At 39.1% G+C, this 16,905-nt stretch overlaps 1 protein-coding gene and 1 pseudogene across 17 annotated transcripts in view; one reads left to right on the top strand and one right to left on the bottom strand.

Moving 5' to 3' along the window:
* PARD3 (par-3 family cell polarity regulator) overlaps window positions 1-16,905 on the top strand; it is a 635,972-nt gene that overhangs the window by 168,993 nt on the left and 450,074 nt on the right. The gene's annotated exons all lie outside the window — the stretch shown is intronic.
* LOC134381226 (microspherule protein 1-like) lies at window positions 1,505-2,876 on the bottom strand (annotated as a pseudogene).

The raw sequence follows: 16,905 nt of genomic DNA, 5'->3' as shown, positions 1-16,905 counted from the left end.
ATATTTGGACTGTTGGTAGCTTTGGTTGATTTATGGTCACCTGTGTAGGTTTAAGTTTTGTATAGCTGGTTGGAGAATTATGTACATGAACTTTAAAAAAAGGTTAATTAAATTTAATTTCTATTAAAAATTAACTAGTATTGTTCTCTTGATTGGCTATTCACGTACTTTATCATCTCTACTTGGACTGTTTTCTAGCCCGCAATTGCTCAATCGTTTCACAGGGAAATAACTTAAGTTCTCATACCCTCATTTTTCCCATGGTGAGAATAATCCTTGCTGCATTGCTATAGTGACTCGCAATAATAGTTTCCATTCATTGTGTCCAGTACTATACACCAGCACTAAGAAGTGTTCTGCATCTGTCATCTCATAAAACCTCATTACTGCCCTCTAGGGGTAGGGATTGCTGCCCCAGTTTTCCTGATAAGGAAATTAATCATCAGAGTTTCACATGACTTCCCCAAGGTCGTGCAAAACTCCTGAGGAGCTGAGCTAGGACAGTGCATATAGGAGGGCACCCAGCATAGTGCCCCTCACACTGCTGTCATTGTTACAGATCCATATGATCATTTTATAGATCCACAACGATCATTTGGAATAAGTGAGTAAAGATCTGGAAACTAAATTTTTAACCTTCCATTGTGTTTGGCTTTTTTTTCCTTTTTAAATTATGGTTGTTTCTTTCTAAGGAATAATATCTCTGTAACTGATAGAGAAAATGTATATATATTTAAGTACTGTGGGGTATCCTTGAAAGAGGATTTATTGTTAAAATTGTTTTTAAGGTGTGTGTATATATATTTGCATTTTAAACACAACTTTAGAACACTTGGGCATATACATAAGATTATATGCCTGTATACATATTTCTAGCCTATAGCTATGTTCATGTACGGCTTACACACCATGTTTATAGACGCAAACTGTATTTGAACTACTTTATTCTAAATGCATCAAACTTGTTTTCTGTTGTCATGTACGTGGGTTAAAATAAATTTATCAGTTTTCAACTTGTTTTCATTGTTCCGTTATAAAAAAAGATTGTGTATGGAACCTTGGGAGTGGTGAGATTCTTGTGATTTGTCCATTTCTGTTGCTTTTAACAAAATACCTGAAACTGGGTAATTTGTAAAGGAAATAGCATTTATTTTCATTTATTTTGGGGGAACTTGGTGCTTTTTATTTGCAAAAGAAAAACAATAAAGAGAAGTCTGAAGCTAAACAGCCTGAAACACAGGAGTGAAGGTGGCAATCTGGGGGGAGGAGAGGGAGAGACTGTGGCTCTGGCTTTAGAAAGCCCGAGGGTCCTGGCCTCTGCGGGCTTCCTGATGGCCAGCCCCAGCCCTCCCTCAAAGGCTCAAATCAATGGGCCAACAGTTGGGCCTCCTGCTGCCCACTCTGGGCAGAAGGTTTTTCCATGAGCCTGAGTTTCCAGCTCAAGGGGCTGGAATGGCAGGGAAAACTGAGACCAGAAAGATCCCACGGGTCCTGCTACCACTTCTTACTGTGGTGTGATCTTGGCAGCCTCAGCCTGGATGAGGTCAGGGGTTCCTGGTTGATGAGGAAGATGAGTTGCAGGCTGGCAGTCTCCACCATGGAGTTGTTGTTGAGGCACCATTTGGAGCCACACAGCACAGGCCGTCCATTGATGGAGCTGAACCACTGGCCCTCACTGGCAATGAAGAAGTCACCGTTGTTCTTCAGCTTGGTGATCCATTGCTTCTGAGAGATCTTCCAGGCCAGACCCTCCAGAGACAGGTCCATGTCAATCTGGTTATCCTTGGTTTTGCTGCCCAGGGTGATCTCACACGAGCACGTTAGGTATCGCACCTTGTGGCCCTGCAGCACTGCCAGCATTTGGTTGTTGAAGTCAGGGGAGCTCATGCCTGTGACGCGGTCTACTAGCACCTGCCACTTATGGAGTTCCTGTTGCAGCTACTGAATCTTTCACTTCTGGTGTTAGTCAGACACTGTCAGCTCATGTTCCAGGACCTCATCCTGCATGTCCTTGAGCTTGCTGTCATCAATCAGGTCCTCTGCATCAGAGAAGTTCAGCACTTGGTCTACCTTGGGCAGTGGCTGCACTGTCTGATTTTCCAGCAGGTAGTAGTTCCTTATGAGCTGCCAGTGGACCTGTAGAGCCTTGTCAGTACTGGCCAGGTAGAAGGCCATTGGGGTGTCTTTGCAGCAGGTCCTGGAAGGTCTCCAAGGTGGTCTGGCTGGTCGATCCCACTTTGCTCAACAGCTGTTCCTTAGCCTTGCTAAACAGGGCCTTGCTCTGGATGGCTTCAATGGCCTTTGGGTTCAGCTGCCTCGTGGTCTGGCAGGCTAGCTTGGAGATGACAGGATCATAGAGCAAGGCGTACCAGCACTCCTGAACTTCCTGAAGGGTGAAGCAGCAGCTGAAACTTCACGCCCAAGTGGACAGATGTCAGGTTGTTGGTCTGCAGCACAGCAATGATGAGCAGGAGGTTATCCATAGGCTTCCAGTGGCCCAGATCTTTGGTCACCTGAAGTGGCTATTTGCTCTTCTTTTATGCTTGATGAGTCTGAGGGCTGGGACTGGGCTGGGGGACCTTGGATACCTTCTTCTTCTCACTGGAAGAGGGTTCACTACCCAAACAGAGCCCTGGTACCACCCCACTGGCCCCCTTCACCCGGGTAGAGGACTTCTTCAGGCTGCTCTCCACCAACTCATCATCGAACTTCTTCCTCTTGGTGAACCTGGAGGAGCTTCTCCACTTCGGGATGGTGCCCAAGGCCTGGGAGGAGGCTCACTTCTACGCTGCCAGTGACTCCTCATCCTCTGAGAGGCTGCCAGTGCCTGATGTCACCAGGGATGACTCTAGCAGGTCCTGAGAATCTTTGTCCATCCTCTTTGGTTTGGAACCAAACAAACCACAGGGCTAGGAGGAAGGGTCCCACAGATTCATCCAAGGATTCTGGCCAGGTGAGCTAGGAGGCTAAGAGGAGGTTCATTCCTAGGCTGCCAGCTCCAACAGTTTCTCTGCAGCAACGGCAGTAGCTGCAGGGCCCAGAAAACAAAATTTATTGCTTACTGTTTCAGAGGCTGGGAAATCTGAAGTCCAGGGAACACATCTGGTGAGAGCCTTGTTGGTGTGTAGTGTCACATGGTGAATATGGCAGAAGCTGAGAGAGAGAGCTTCTCATGCACTCTCCTTTTAAAGCCCCTAGAACGATGCCCATGAGCACCATTAAACCATCAACTTACTAATCCATCTACTTGGGCATGGTCCTCACAATCCAATCACCTCTTTAAGGCCCCGCCTTTCAATTAGCACAATAGAATTTCCCACCTTCTTAACATTGTCACATTGGGGATGAAGCCCTCAATTTGTTTGGCGGGACGTTTAATTCACAGCATGGTTGATCAAAGATACAGATTTTTCTCTGGACTTTTTATAATTTTATTCTGATTTGCCTTACTAGAAGTTCAGAAGGAAGGAGTTCTAAAATGGTATTAATCTTGTGATTTGCCATGTTAATATTTCTGGCCATATTTGAAATTAAATTTGAGAGGCATTAAAAAAAACCTGAAATTACCCGTTATGGTTCCTCTCTTGCCTTCTTCAGTACATGAATTCTTCTATGTTCCTTTTGCTGGTTTGGTTTTTCGTCTGTTCTGCCTTCCAGTTTTGTTCAGATAATGCTTGATTAGGTAATGCCTCTGTAAGAATTATGCTTTCTTATAAAATTTTTTATATTTTCAGAACAATTTTATATTTTGACTGACTTCCTTTCTATTTTTAGGTTGAGGACTACAGTTGTTTAACAGTTAACCAATATAGCTGTTAGGCAAGGTTTTGTTTCTAGAATGTCTTACTATAGGTAACAGAATTGTGATGGAAAACATTTATTCATATGTGTATTACCTTATGTTTTATATGTAGCTAGTAAACATGGGATACCTTTGAAAGCTATAATTTTACCAGCCACCACAGATTTTTACTTTATGCAAGCATTAAAGCATTAGTGAATATAATAATAAACCGGTCCTTATTCTGCCTAATTCTAGGTGCACAATTTTTCTCCACTTTGGGACCAAGTGTGGCAAGCATCGTGGAAAATAGACTGATTTCGGCTCCCCTAAATTGTTCAGGGAATGGAAAATTTCCAGCAATTTCTAAGTTTGTCATCCCCCCGCCCCCAACACACACACCCTGCTCCATACACCCCAAGTGAGTTGAATTTGCAGATGTAGATAAATCTTGTATATTTTCAGGAATCAAAGCTTTGGGTATTTTCTAAATGTTCTGTTGGGTTTCATGCCCTGTAAAACTTAGAAGATACCTGCTAGCTAATCATATATTTACAGTGTTCAGCAGTTTCATTCTGCTCAGAACCAATAAAGATTATGAACTACAATAAAAGAAAATGCCACCATCAACATTTTCAAAAAAACATAACTTCTAACATGGTTAGCATTCTCTAGAAACTCCATAAATATTCTTTAGTGAATGAACATCGTTCAGCCATGCTCATACTGATTCCTGAGAATTTTCCTCATACTCATGCTTTGCATACACACACTTTTTTTTTTCTTTGATGATTAACACAAATCCATGTGTAGCAGTCTTTGGTTTCTCCCACCTGTCCTCTAGGGCTAGATTTCTGTTAATATTGTCTGCACGATGATTCATTTGTTTGATTCGGGTTCTGTTTCCATAATGCCTGCCCAATTTTTGATGAGCACTGCCTCTTTCTGTTGTTCTGAATGGTGACATAGTGACAATTTCTGTATGTGTCTCAGCAGAGCATTTCTTAGGGTAACGGAGCAAGGATAATAGTCATAACTGCGGCTTCCTAATCAAGAACCATCAATAACTTTCACATTCCCTCAATGGTTTCCTAGGTACGTAGATTATTTATTTATTGAGACTCGATAGTTTAATGATTCTCATTCTTCTTGCCACGTGCCCTAGCTGATATATTTAATGTTATTTCAAGTTGTTGCCAATGGCATGCACATTGGAAAGTATACAAATATACTACCAGAGACCGGAGTAGATGTTAGTAGGTGATAGCAGAATCTATCGTGAATAACGAGGGCTTTAATAAAAGAGCTCTTTGGTATAAAATTCTATACTTTGAAACAACTAACTGGCAGCTTCCACATCTAAAGAATTCTACAAGTTTTGGTATATTGTCCCTAAATATAAACTTTATTACTCTTAATAAAAATAATAAATCTGCACAATGTTTTCCAGTTTTTCCAAAGGTAATTTAATGTCAAATGAATTTTCTCTTCTCATAGTTCATTGCCTAGCACTTTGTACATTTCTAATAATTTCTCATGATTTTAAAAACACTATCAAGAGAGGAAAAGTAAGTGCTCAGGGCCTTGATCTCTTTTAATGCTCCTTAACCAACTGGCTCAACATCCCAGGAGTCTAGTATAATCTTAGAGGAGGTTTTAGTGTTCAAGAAGTCTTGACAATATTTAGATAGTTGATGTTTGCCTGGCATTGTGTGAATTTTCAATTTTTAGAAAAGCTACCATGCAAACAAACTGTGCTGTGTTCTTTGGTTTTTGAGGCCTTGAAACTTTCCTATATTAAATTCATAAGCGCTTATCCTTATATATTGCCTATAATTTTGGCCTGTTTTTGGCAAAAGGATCTTGATTTAATGTTGTGTGAATATTAATTAATGCTAAATTCTATAATTAATTGACCAAAAATAAACTGTGGAGTTGAAAATGTACCTGGGGTGCTAAATTTTCACTAGAATTGTTAGTTTTAGAAATGTTTACTTAATCACTTTAGAGGAAATACTGTCTTGAGTCTAAAATTAGTCGCTTTATGAATAACTTGTACACGTGGTGTCTCTGGATTGTATAGTGCCACAGATTTTTCAGATGTTACAGGCCTTTTTTTTTTTTTTTTTGACTGGTAAGGGGATTGCAACCCTTGGCACGGTGTGGTCCGCACCACGCTCAGCCAGTGAGGGCATCGGCCATCCCCATATAGGATCCGAACCCGCAGCCTCTGTGCTACCAGCGCCGCACTCTCCCAAGTGAGCCACGGGGCCGGTCTGTTACAGGCCTTTCTGACGTGGCTCTTCACAGGGATTGTCTGATCAATTCAGAGAGTACCAACAGACACTGGCCAGGGATTCCAGACACTTTCTACCATGGAAGAACAGAGCAGTGTCTCCTTAAGAACTAGACTACTTTAGGAGGGTTTTTTTTTTTTTTTTTTAAATGGTGGAAAGACGATAATTTCCCCCTTCCCCAGTTTTCATAATATCTCATACACTACATACATTGTCAAATACTGGGGGTAAGAGAGTGGGGAGGAGCCAGGGAGAGATAATAAGAAATGGTTCTGGAGGCTGTCAATATATTTTAAATTCTGAAATGTATTATGAGTATAGAATGAAGAGGAACTTGGAGTCTCCTGCTCTGGTTTTTGCAATAGCCAGTGTGGGCCCCTATAGCATAGAGAAGCTCAGTACAGGTCATTGTATGGAAGAATTTGATTAGGAGCCAGCGAGAAAAGTTAGCACCTAAGAACAGACGAGACTCTTACTCAGGACCAGCTAATCATTTGCAGGCACAGTACAGAATGAATGAGCAGGGAAGGTTCTTTGTTCAAACATTATTGAGAATCTTAAGACATTGACAACAGAGCTTTAAAAACCAAGTGTGTGGGGCCGGCCCATGGCTCACTCGAGAGAGTGTGGTGCTGATAACACCAAGGCCATGGGTTTGGATCCCATATAGGGATGGCCGGTTAGCTCACTGAGTGAGCATGGTGCTGACAACACCAAGTCAAGGGTTAAGATCCCCTCAGTGGTAATCATTTAAAAAACAAAACAAAACAAACAAACAAACCAAGTGTGGGACTGTATGTTAATGCCTGGTTGGGTTACATTCATGAAGCCTGCCCTGTTCTGACTCTCAAATAAGTGGGAGAGAAACACCTGCACGTTCCCCATAACGCTCTGGTTCTTCATTCTGGTTTTTCAGTGCTAGAGAACAGAGTGGAGTGGAAGCTGACTTAGTGCTCACTACTCTAGGCCTTTGAATCAAAGTTTTTCTTGCTGGTTGACCCCTGGCCTTCTCGCTGACTGCAGAATGAGCTCTGAGGAGTGTGTCAAATGACACCACAGAAATATCTGACAGGTGCCAAAAGATGGACTTCCCTTTTCCTTGCTTAAAGGATTATAAAAACATATGTCACCTAGAGTGACTGTCATTTAGAATTTGTATATTTGTTAGAAGTTGTATAAAACACAGAATATCCCTTTCTTCATTCATTCATTCTCCATTCACACTCTTTTCTCTTCCACTATCCCAGGAAATTACTTAGTTATTCAACTGTTCTGCTAGCTGTTACACATTAGAATTCCTATTGTTGGCACAAAACCTGCCACTTAAGCCTCATCTTGGGAATGCTGTCATCTTTTTATTTCCGACATGACCATGAAATGTTGCAGTTTTTAGCACATTGGTTTGGACCCTAGACGGTTGTTTGCAAGTACAGATTGCATTTATATGTAAAATGATGGAATGTTTTATGGTTTTAATGTATTTTGAGTAATGACTTTGTGGGTGGGATAGGGTAAAGCTCTCAGTTTAGAAATCTGTAAAATAAAGAAAACTTGGTATTACCCTTCCGGGAACTTAGGTCGGTCCCCAAAGGTTCAGATTTGTGCCAAAATACATTTTTCAACTTGGCCTCTCCCCACAAAAATAATGCATCTGTCTACAAATCTGGTCAACTCCTTACATGCCCCAACTATGTTAGGGCTGTCTTATTGATACTCTAACATTTATAGGAAGTAGCTTCTTTACTTCCTAAGACCTGTGAAAAACCAACCAACCAAAAGAAGCCCTGGGAAGTCATGATGCACAGCACGTCAACTTGATGGAGGGAACTGGACCAGGCATGATTTTTCCACCCGCCTCCAGCCTCGTCTGTCTACTTCTCCTCGCTTGCTCTTGGTTACTCTATTTGTGGTGTCCGTACTACTGTAGTACTGTCTTTCCCCCACCCTAAGCCACGTAACCTTCCACACCCACATGCATATGTAGGCATGCGTAATTTTCTTCTTCTATAAAAACTGGGAAGAGTAATAAGAACTTACTTGCGTTTGTTGACTAATAGGTTATAGTTAGCTCTCACAGAAGTATATTTCATTTGAACATGTGCCCTTTGCTTTGGGGCCCCTTTTTGTGCAATGAGAGAATTAATGCCTTTGTTAGGATTTTAAGGTAGCAAGTTTTTGGGAAAAATGAGATGGTTTTTGAATTTCTTGTTCCTGAAAGCATCTGGGACTGAAGACACCCTTGACTGTTACCACCCTCCTCCGGGATCTGGTTACAGAGGGATGGGGCTCCTTGTTGGACAGCTTGCTGTATGTAACATGCTCCTTGGTGGTTTTCTTTCATTGAACTCCACAAAGGCCTGAACCAACCTAACATCTGCCCACCTTTCTCTCTTCCCTGTGACTGCCTTGTGTATATTTTATGTTGTCTGGTACATTTTCCCTATTTTCATTCTCTCCTCATGTTCTGTCCCCTCTGTTCCTTCTGTACTCCCTATCTGATATGCTGGGAGGGGGATTTTAAAGGCCTCATATACTATTAGATGCTTCTGGTTATAAAGGTTGTGTCATAGAAATGAGTTCTTGGAGTCCCTCCTCTTTGGCAATTGCTTTGGTAATTGAGGTTCCATTCTGTGTTTTGGACTCTGATTGACTTAGGAGCCCCTCTCCCCAAAGACAGGATGAAATGCTCCTTCCTGAACTGAGTATCTGCTATTCAGTGTGTGCCTTCACAGTTCACCTTCCTTTCGTGTTGCTTAGGTGGGAATTAGGCAGAAGGGACAATCTTTGCAGATTAAACCCAGGCAAGTTAATATCGTCATTGGGCAAAAAGCATTAACTCCTGGGGCTATTGGAATGTGTGGACTGTTCTCAGCCAAGGGCAGGATGCCATCAAAGACAAAGATGGGTTCTTAAGGGAATCGAGGATGCAACTTTATTCACACCAGAGCTGCAATGCACCAGGCTGGTGGTCCTCTCTAATTTAAACTTGCAGCCCATCAAAGCACTGCTGCTTCATTCTGGGACATTTTGACAACTTGCCAGCAAAGAGTAATTTTCAAAGCACAACATTTATTTTTCTGATATACTTCCTCAGGTCCTATATACTCTGCTTAATTTTGAGAGCCGTTTGCTGCTCACGTACTTGACTGTACCTTCTTCTTCCCATTAATCTCTCTCAACCGAGCTGTCTTTCACATTAAGGAGCAGAACGTAATCACATTTTGAAATGTCAAAAACCACAGCACTGTTATTTGTCAACTACTCTTAACTATATCTAACATTTTTTTTTTAAACTACTAATGATCTTGGATACATATTTTATATCTTTGAACCTCAGTTTCCACTTTCTGTTAATTGTGTGCAGATGTGGACAGAGAAGACCGTTTTAAAAAACTTGAGTGTAAATGTAGTGAAGGTTTGAAAAATTCTTGTGTATCTATAAACCTATGTAACTGCCACCCAGATTAAGATATAGAACATTTTCTGTGCCCCCAAAGCCTTGCTTGTACCCTTCCCACCTGCCTATTGTTGATTCATCAGGATAGATTAGCTTTTTGTGTTCTTGAACTTCACAGAGATGGAGTCACACACATTATACAGTTTCTTGTTTCTGGCTTCTTTTGCTGATTATTATGTCTGTGAGATCCACCTGTCGGGTGTGACAATGGTGCATTTTGTTGAGTATTCTGTTGTATGAGTATGCCACAACTTTTTAAATTCATTCTAGTGAATAAAAAAAGACATTTAGACATTTAGAATGTTATTATTTGGGGCTATTTCAAATCAGTGGCATACCTTCATGTATTTGATACCCAGCATGGATAATTTTTATCCCACCCTACTATACAACAAAATTATTTTCAATAATGATTATGACAGGAAACACATAATAATAATCACCAGAAAATAAATTAAATGGAAGTTTTCCATTAGTGACTTGCCAATATTTAATCATGTCAATTTAAATATAAAATAAATATTACAATATAAAAAATTAAAAAAGAAAGAGATTAATGGTTTTTAGTTATATTTAATTTTTTTTTAAGTGAAAAACGTATGCCTACATATTGGTCTGTCATAGTAATAAATAACAGCATTGCAGTTCCTGTTATTGAACCATCTCCAAATGTATCAATGACTTTGTTAGAATTTATCTATGCCATATATTCATGTTCAATAGACAGCATAGGCAGATCTGTCAATCTATCTTTTGTTTATACTTCAACAAAGGACAGTTTTATAATTTTAATTTTTTTAAATAATGGCAAGTTATATTTTCTTATAGGAATCTAGTAAATTTTTAAGTACTTTAACCTATAGTACTTTATTTGTTATTTTAGTGTGTGATAGTTTCCTGTGGCTGCTGTAACAAATTACCACAAGCTTCGTGGCTTAAACAACAGAAATTTATTTTCTCGTAATTCTAAAGATCAGAAGTTTAAAATCAGTTTCACTGGACTGAAATCAAGGTGCCAGCAAGGCCACCTGCATTCTTTCCACAGGGTCTAAAGGAGAATTCATCCCTCTTTTTTACCTGGCTTCTGGTGGCTGCTGCCATTCCTTGGCTTGTGGCTGCGTCACTCCAGGCTCTGCCTTGATGATCACACTGCCTCCTCCTCCTGTGTGTGTGTAATCCCCTGCGTCTCCCTCTTACATGGTTACTGTGATGACATTTAGGACCCATCCAGATAATTCAGGATAGTCACTTGTCTCAGGATCTTTAATCCAATCTGCAAAGACCCTTTTCCAAATAAGGTAATATTTTTAGGTTCCAGCAATTAAGATGTGAATATCTTTTGGGGTGCTATTTTCAGCCTACCACACAGGAGTTCTCAAACTTTGGCATCCATCAGCATCATATGGAGGGTTTGTGCAAACAAATTGGCTGGGCCCCACTCCTAGGGTTTCTGATTCAGTGAGTCTAGGGTGGGGTCCAAGATAATGAATTATTAACAAATTTCCAGGTGATGCTGATGCTGCTGGTCCCACGGCCACACTTTGAAAACCACTAGCTTATTTTACCAATGTTTTAAAAATTATCTTCTTGCTTAACTTTCCCACCTTAAGCTATATGTCACCAACTTCCTGTTAGTCTTTTGTACATATTATGCCATAGGTGTTGACAGAAACAATGCAGCAGTCATCTATTTCTCTTGTCAGACACTGCCACACTTTCTTCTCTTTGTTACAGCTCTGTACTTAGACATGTCCAGGGTTCAAAATTCTCAATGGACTTATTTGCTTCTCCCATTGGTTTCTTGGGAACTTCCTGCAGTAGTTGGGAGGAGCTGGGAAGGGCTCCCACTCTGTCTATTTCATCCAGTCTGTAGGATCAGCATCTCATTGCTGTTCTTGTGAGCTCATTGGGCATGGAAGTTTCAGAGGCCAGGAAATCCAAAGTCTAGGGAACACATCTGGTGAGGGTCGTCTTCTTGGTGGGAATTCTCTACAGAGTCCATGACAACCAGGGTGTCACATGGCAAGAATGGGTTAAGCAAGAGAGCAATTTTAATTCTGAAAAACTTCTTTTACATAAAGAAACAATCTCTATATGAGTAAGTAGTTAGGAAAAGTCTTAAAGATACTTTTGTTGGAGATTCATAAAAATCCCATTTAACAACAAATTCTAGGAATTGCAAAGTCTTTGTTACTTCTTCAGAAATCATTGTAATGAGTTTCAGATGATGTCCCCATATTTGAAAAATTTTAAGCACAAATAAAAAGTCCACATAGAATGACAGAATGCAGATAAGTTGTATTTCTTTATCATTGCAATCACTGTGCTGTCATTTTAACATTAAAATCTACTGTAAAACTGGTGGAATACGTAGTACCACAGGGATTGGAGAAACAAATGGTACCTTAGATAAGCTTGAATGTTTCTGAACAGTTAGGACCGTTAGATTCACCATGAATCTGTGTAGCTGAGTACATGTGCTGGTGGGCCATGGGTGGCATGGGCCAACTCTGTAACTAGAGTTTTCAGAATTAATTTCCATGTAAAAAGTAATGTTTACTAATGCATTTGCAATGAAACTATGCTAATTTTAATTTCAAATTAAATTGAAATTAAAATATGACAGTAGCCCTAACAATTTGTTTAGAACGTAGACCAATAAAAGGATTCTTTTGGGGGAAGGGTCTTATCATTGACATTGTTTGAAATTGCTAGTACATGGTGATAATAAAAAGGAGACTAATTTTCAGTCTTTTAAAATTTTTTTTAATGGTTTTCAAATTCTCTTCAGTCTAGTCCTTATTGCCTGTACCTGCCCCCACCACAGCCCCACTATGAATACCTCTGTTATACATATTCTCGTACAAGTCTTCTGGTGCACATATGGCTGTTCCTTTTTCCACATCCTCCCTAACACTGGATACTACTGATTCTTCCATTATAGACATTCTGAATGCTTTCTGTAAATCATAAGTTTTCTCTTCCTTTCCACTCTTTATGCCTTTTGTTCCTTCTTCATGCCTTTTCCACTGGCTAGGATCTGAGCACAATGCTAAATACAGTGATGATAGTGAGGTTGCTTTATCTTGTCCATGAACCCAGGGAGAGTGTTCTGTTTCTCACCATTAAAAATGAAGGCTTCTTTGTAGATACCATTTAGCAGATTAAAGAAGTTCCAAGGAGGACTTTTTCTTTTTTTAAAGGAACATTTTAATATCCAACACTGTACACTTAAGTCTGAGAGCAATGCCTGACATGTCAGGGTTAAACAAATGACAGCTAACCTTTAGGCCAGACCTGATTCCACAGCTCCCTACGTGATTCAAAATGATTAAATCACTCAGCTTAAAATATTGATTTATAATCTAGACTGCCAGGATGGAACTGAAAACCTAACCCCTATCACATTTAAGAAACACCTCAGACTAGGAATATTGTTATCTTCAAGTATTTTTATGAACCAGGTCTACATAAAACTAAACTTTGAAAACTTACTTTATGATACTCTTCAAATTAATTTCAGAAACAAATATGCCGCAACTGAAGGATATAGAATATGTACTGCATTACTGAATGCATATGTACATACATATGCTCGGCATATGTATAACAAGCACAATACTAGGTCCTATGCACAGACTATCTCATCTTTAATAATTTTAATAACCATATGTGGTACTACTTTTGTAATTTACAGCAATGATAATTCCAAGCCATACTTATGCTAAGAGTTATGATGGAGTCATGCTCAGAATGTGGCGCCAGTGACAGAAAGGGTTATTTAATGCAGTTGTGTGCGGGTTTTGTTTTGTTTGGGGGAGTGTGGGGAGAGAGGGATGATGTTTCAGCCTTGACCCTGGTGTTGATTGAGTCAGCTTAGCTGCAGGTGGAGGGGCAGGGATATTCCCGGAGGGAATAGTATCTGCACTGACAGAGCCTGTGTCTAACTGGCAGAGGATGTGACATGGCTTTGTGTGGGTAACTCTAAGTTGGTGTGTGGTTCTGGATGATAAAGGACAAGGTGGGTAGGGGGCTGGGTCAGTAGGCAGGGCTGGACCCTGAAAGGCCTTCCTTCCACACTACGCTGAGGAGCTTGGGCTTTCCATTTTGGACATGCTGAATTTGTCCAGATTTGTAATTTTAGATCCTCATGGCAGTAGAATTGTCCGCTATATTAGAAGCTGTTCATAAGTGTTTACTGTTGGTACTCCCCAGGACTTACTGATGGTTTTTGACCTTTGCCCTAGTTTTTCACAGTTTTCAAATGTATTTGGTGATGAGTACATATAGCCCAACATACTTCTGAAGTCCTGGTGTAAACTGAAGCATGCTCGATGATACTGAGTTTAATAAATGTTTTGGAAAAAAGAGCCTCATTTGTGGATATTCTTTCCTCCCTCATTTTTTAAAAATATTTTTTATTCTCATCAGGAAAATGCTCTGAAAACTTAAAATGTTACATACATTGAATATTCTATTTATTTTTACCTTTGAATACTAAAATATGTTATTCTAGTGTGGACAGTTGCTCATAATGAAGCTGAAAGTTTCATACAAACTGACATCTAGTGCCAATTCTGTGTTCCAGTATTTTAGTTATATTTAAAATTCCACTTTCTCTATATTTATAATACCTATTTTTCATGATTGTATCTCTGTGTCCTTCCTTTCAGTAGTTATTATTTATTAAGCTCACTTTCATTCTGCAGGAACTTTAGAGATCTCTTCTTGCTCTTCAGACTGTATTAGAATTCCCTCTCTTTTTTCAGTATCCTCAGTAGATATAAATATGTGCATAATTGAATACATTCTGCAGTTTGTAGCTAAGGATTTCAAGTCTTATAGATAGACATTTATGGGTAATAGTTGTTACTTGTGAGGTCATTTTCAAAGTAGATAAATGTCTTTGAAGTTTCAGAGAGAAATGGTTTGAGAGTTCTTGGGTTGTGGTTTGATAGGTTCTTATAGATATGGGTGAAGGGCCTGTAAGAAAGTCACCGACTTAGGAATCATAACTAAACAAATTGACTTCCAATAGCAAAAATTAGAATCATATTTTCTTTTGGGACTTAATTGCTTACTGAATGTACAGACAGCTTTCATACTTCAGAGACAGTGTTGCCCGAGCCCTGATGACCTTAGAATCAACAAGGGGCAGAGCGATTGTGGAAAGACATTCTCCTCCGGGTCTCCCACCTAGAGCCTTTGTCTTCTGCTCTCCACGTGTGTGCCCCAGTTCACCCCAATTTCATCTTCCCCATGCACAGAAAATTAGAACAATTCACGAATTGTTTTTCTAAACAAGATATTTGTCCCAGTAAAACTTACTGAGGCAAAAAATATAATATACAAATAAATATTTAATCATATGTTGTACAGTATATCAATACTATATTTTGTATAAATAAAAGCAAAACATAATTAAGAATTACAGTAGTAGAGGAGGTACATGGTACAGTTATGCTTCTGAGGATGCTGAATGCTCGAAACAGCCTTTCCTACCCTTATTCTTCCATCACCACGTATCCAGTGCTGCTGAGAAAACTTATCCTTCCCAGCTGTTGTTCTGGCATATTCTTGATAATGCCTATCAGCTACTAACTTACTCCTTGCTCCAGCTCAACACCCCAGGACTTTTTCCTTGACCATTCTGTTAGGAATCTAGCAACTTCTGGGATTTTCAATGTTTCTTTGATAAAGCAAATCCTTGGAATATCTTTGGCTCTGTGGTTATAAAATTTACCCTCCCTATATTTAAACTCTATGGTTGGGAGCAATTTCTTATTTATGTGCTTAAAGCTAGTTAAATCCCTACTCTCTTTAGCAATCTCTGTCTAGTTTATTTAAGATTTAGATGATATATTAAAAATTGCTAGTGCAAGCCTCTGCTATTCTCTGAGATCACTGCATGAAGGATCCTTTGTCATCTTCCCAATCCCTAGAATTGGGTTAGGAACCTGTGGGGTGTGTTGGCAATTTCAACAGGGCTTTGAACATTTGTGTATTTGTAATAGAAGGAAAGTCCATATGCACTTATCTTCAACCAAGTAAGCAAATTTTCTAAAAAAAAAAAAAAAAAAAAAAGTAAAAATTCAGATTGGATGAATAGTACTTACAAACTTGAATGTTCCTAAGGTTACCTGCACAGACATGCTGAATCTCACCTTATCCTTGTTAACTCTATCTTATATAACTTGTGCTAGAGCTTAGGAGCAAAAGCAATAGTTTGAACAAAATTTGGTTCTTAAAGGGTAACGAGGTGTCCACTTCCACTTATAAATTGTTTTTTCAAGGAAAGAATTGGTATGCAACACAAAGGTAAGATTAAATTTTTATTATCATTATATATTTGGGATAGAAAGCAAAAATAGGAAGAAAACCAAAGGAATTCTAATGTATGAACTGAGATGGAGTGTTTTTTTAAGATAAATAATGAATTCTTTATATTTGAAATAACTAAGTGAAAAATAAAGTCTTGTGTCTGTTTCGATGGAAAAATTAATTTATTCTACATTGCATGTTTAAACTTTATTTTTTTTCCTAAAACTTTATTTTTTTTGGTTCCTAGTTATGGAACCAAATACCCTCCTTTCTTGAAACACTTTTGGTAGGAAAGACTGAAAAGGATCATCGTAATTGGTATTCAGAATGCCACTGCATACTCAGGAGGATAGATAAGAAAATGCAGTGAAATCAACTGGAAATTTAACCAGATTAGTGTCTTTGTGCCTTGTGAAGTGCTTTATGGAAGGTAGTTATATTTTGTAGTATTTTATACTAGATTAAAAAAGTTATTGTTGCAAGCCAAAAAAAAAAAAAAAAAATTAGATTTGCAAAGGACTCTTTTTTAAAACTCTGAATGAACACTTAGTAAATACTTGGGCCATTAATAAATATTTTGCAATGGAAATTTCTATTGTAGTACTATATAAAGTTTAGTATTTTCAATTTGTTAATCTTTGCCCTGCTGTTAGACAAATACATATCTGCCTCACCCCTATCTCCTGCCCCAGCCCACAAGAATAACTTCTAAAAATTTAATCAGAGGCTAATCTGACTTCTTTAAAGCTAGAACAGAATGAAGATAGAATTTCATACACTGTGGTCTGAACCTCCTGATGTTCTTAGGAAGTGTTTCGATTGTTAAGTCTTAAGAAATTCATAAATATTTCTGAACTGCAGAACCCAAATCTCAAGTTTCGTGTGTTTGACAAACAAATTGATAATAATCAGAATTGTCCCTTACTACCTATCTACTATTTGGTTGGTTCTGTCCTTTGTATTTTAAACATTACCATCTTATTCAGGAGGCAGGCAACTCCAAGGTGCTCCATGGAGAAACCAAAGAGAGTTACTTTGCCAAGACATAC

The sequence above is a fragment of the Cynocephalus volans genome, chromosome 6, assembly GCF_027409185.1.
Source record: "Cynocephalus volans isolate mCynVol1 chromosome 6, mCynVol1.pri, whole genome shotgun sequence".
NCBI lineage: Eukaryota > Metazoa > Chordata > Mammalia > Dermoptera > Cynocephalidae > Cynocephalus > Cynocephalus volans.
The sequence above is the reverse complement of the archived record's forward strand: the minus strand, read 5'-3'. Positions and strand labels throughout refer to the sequence as shown.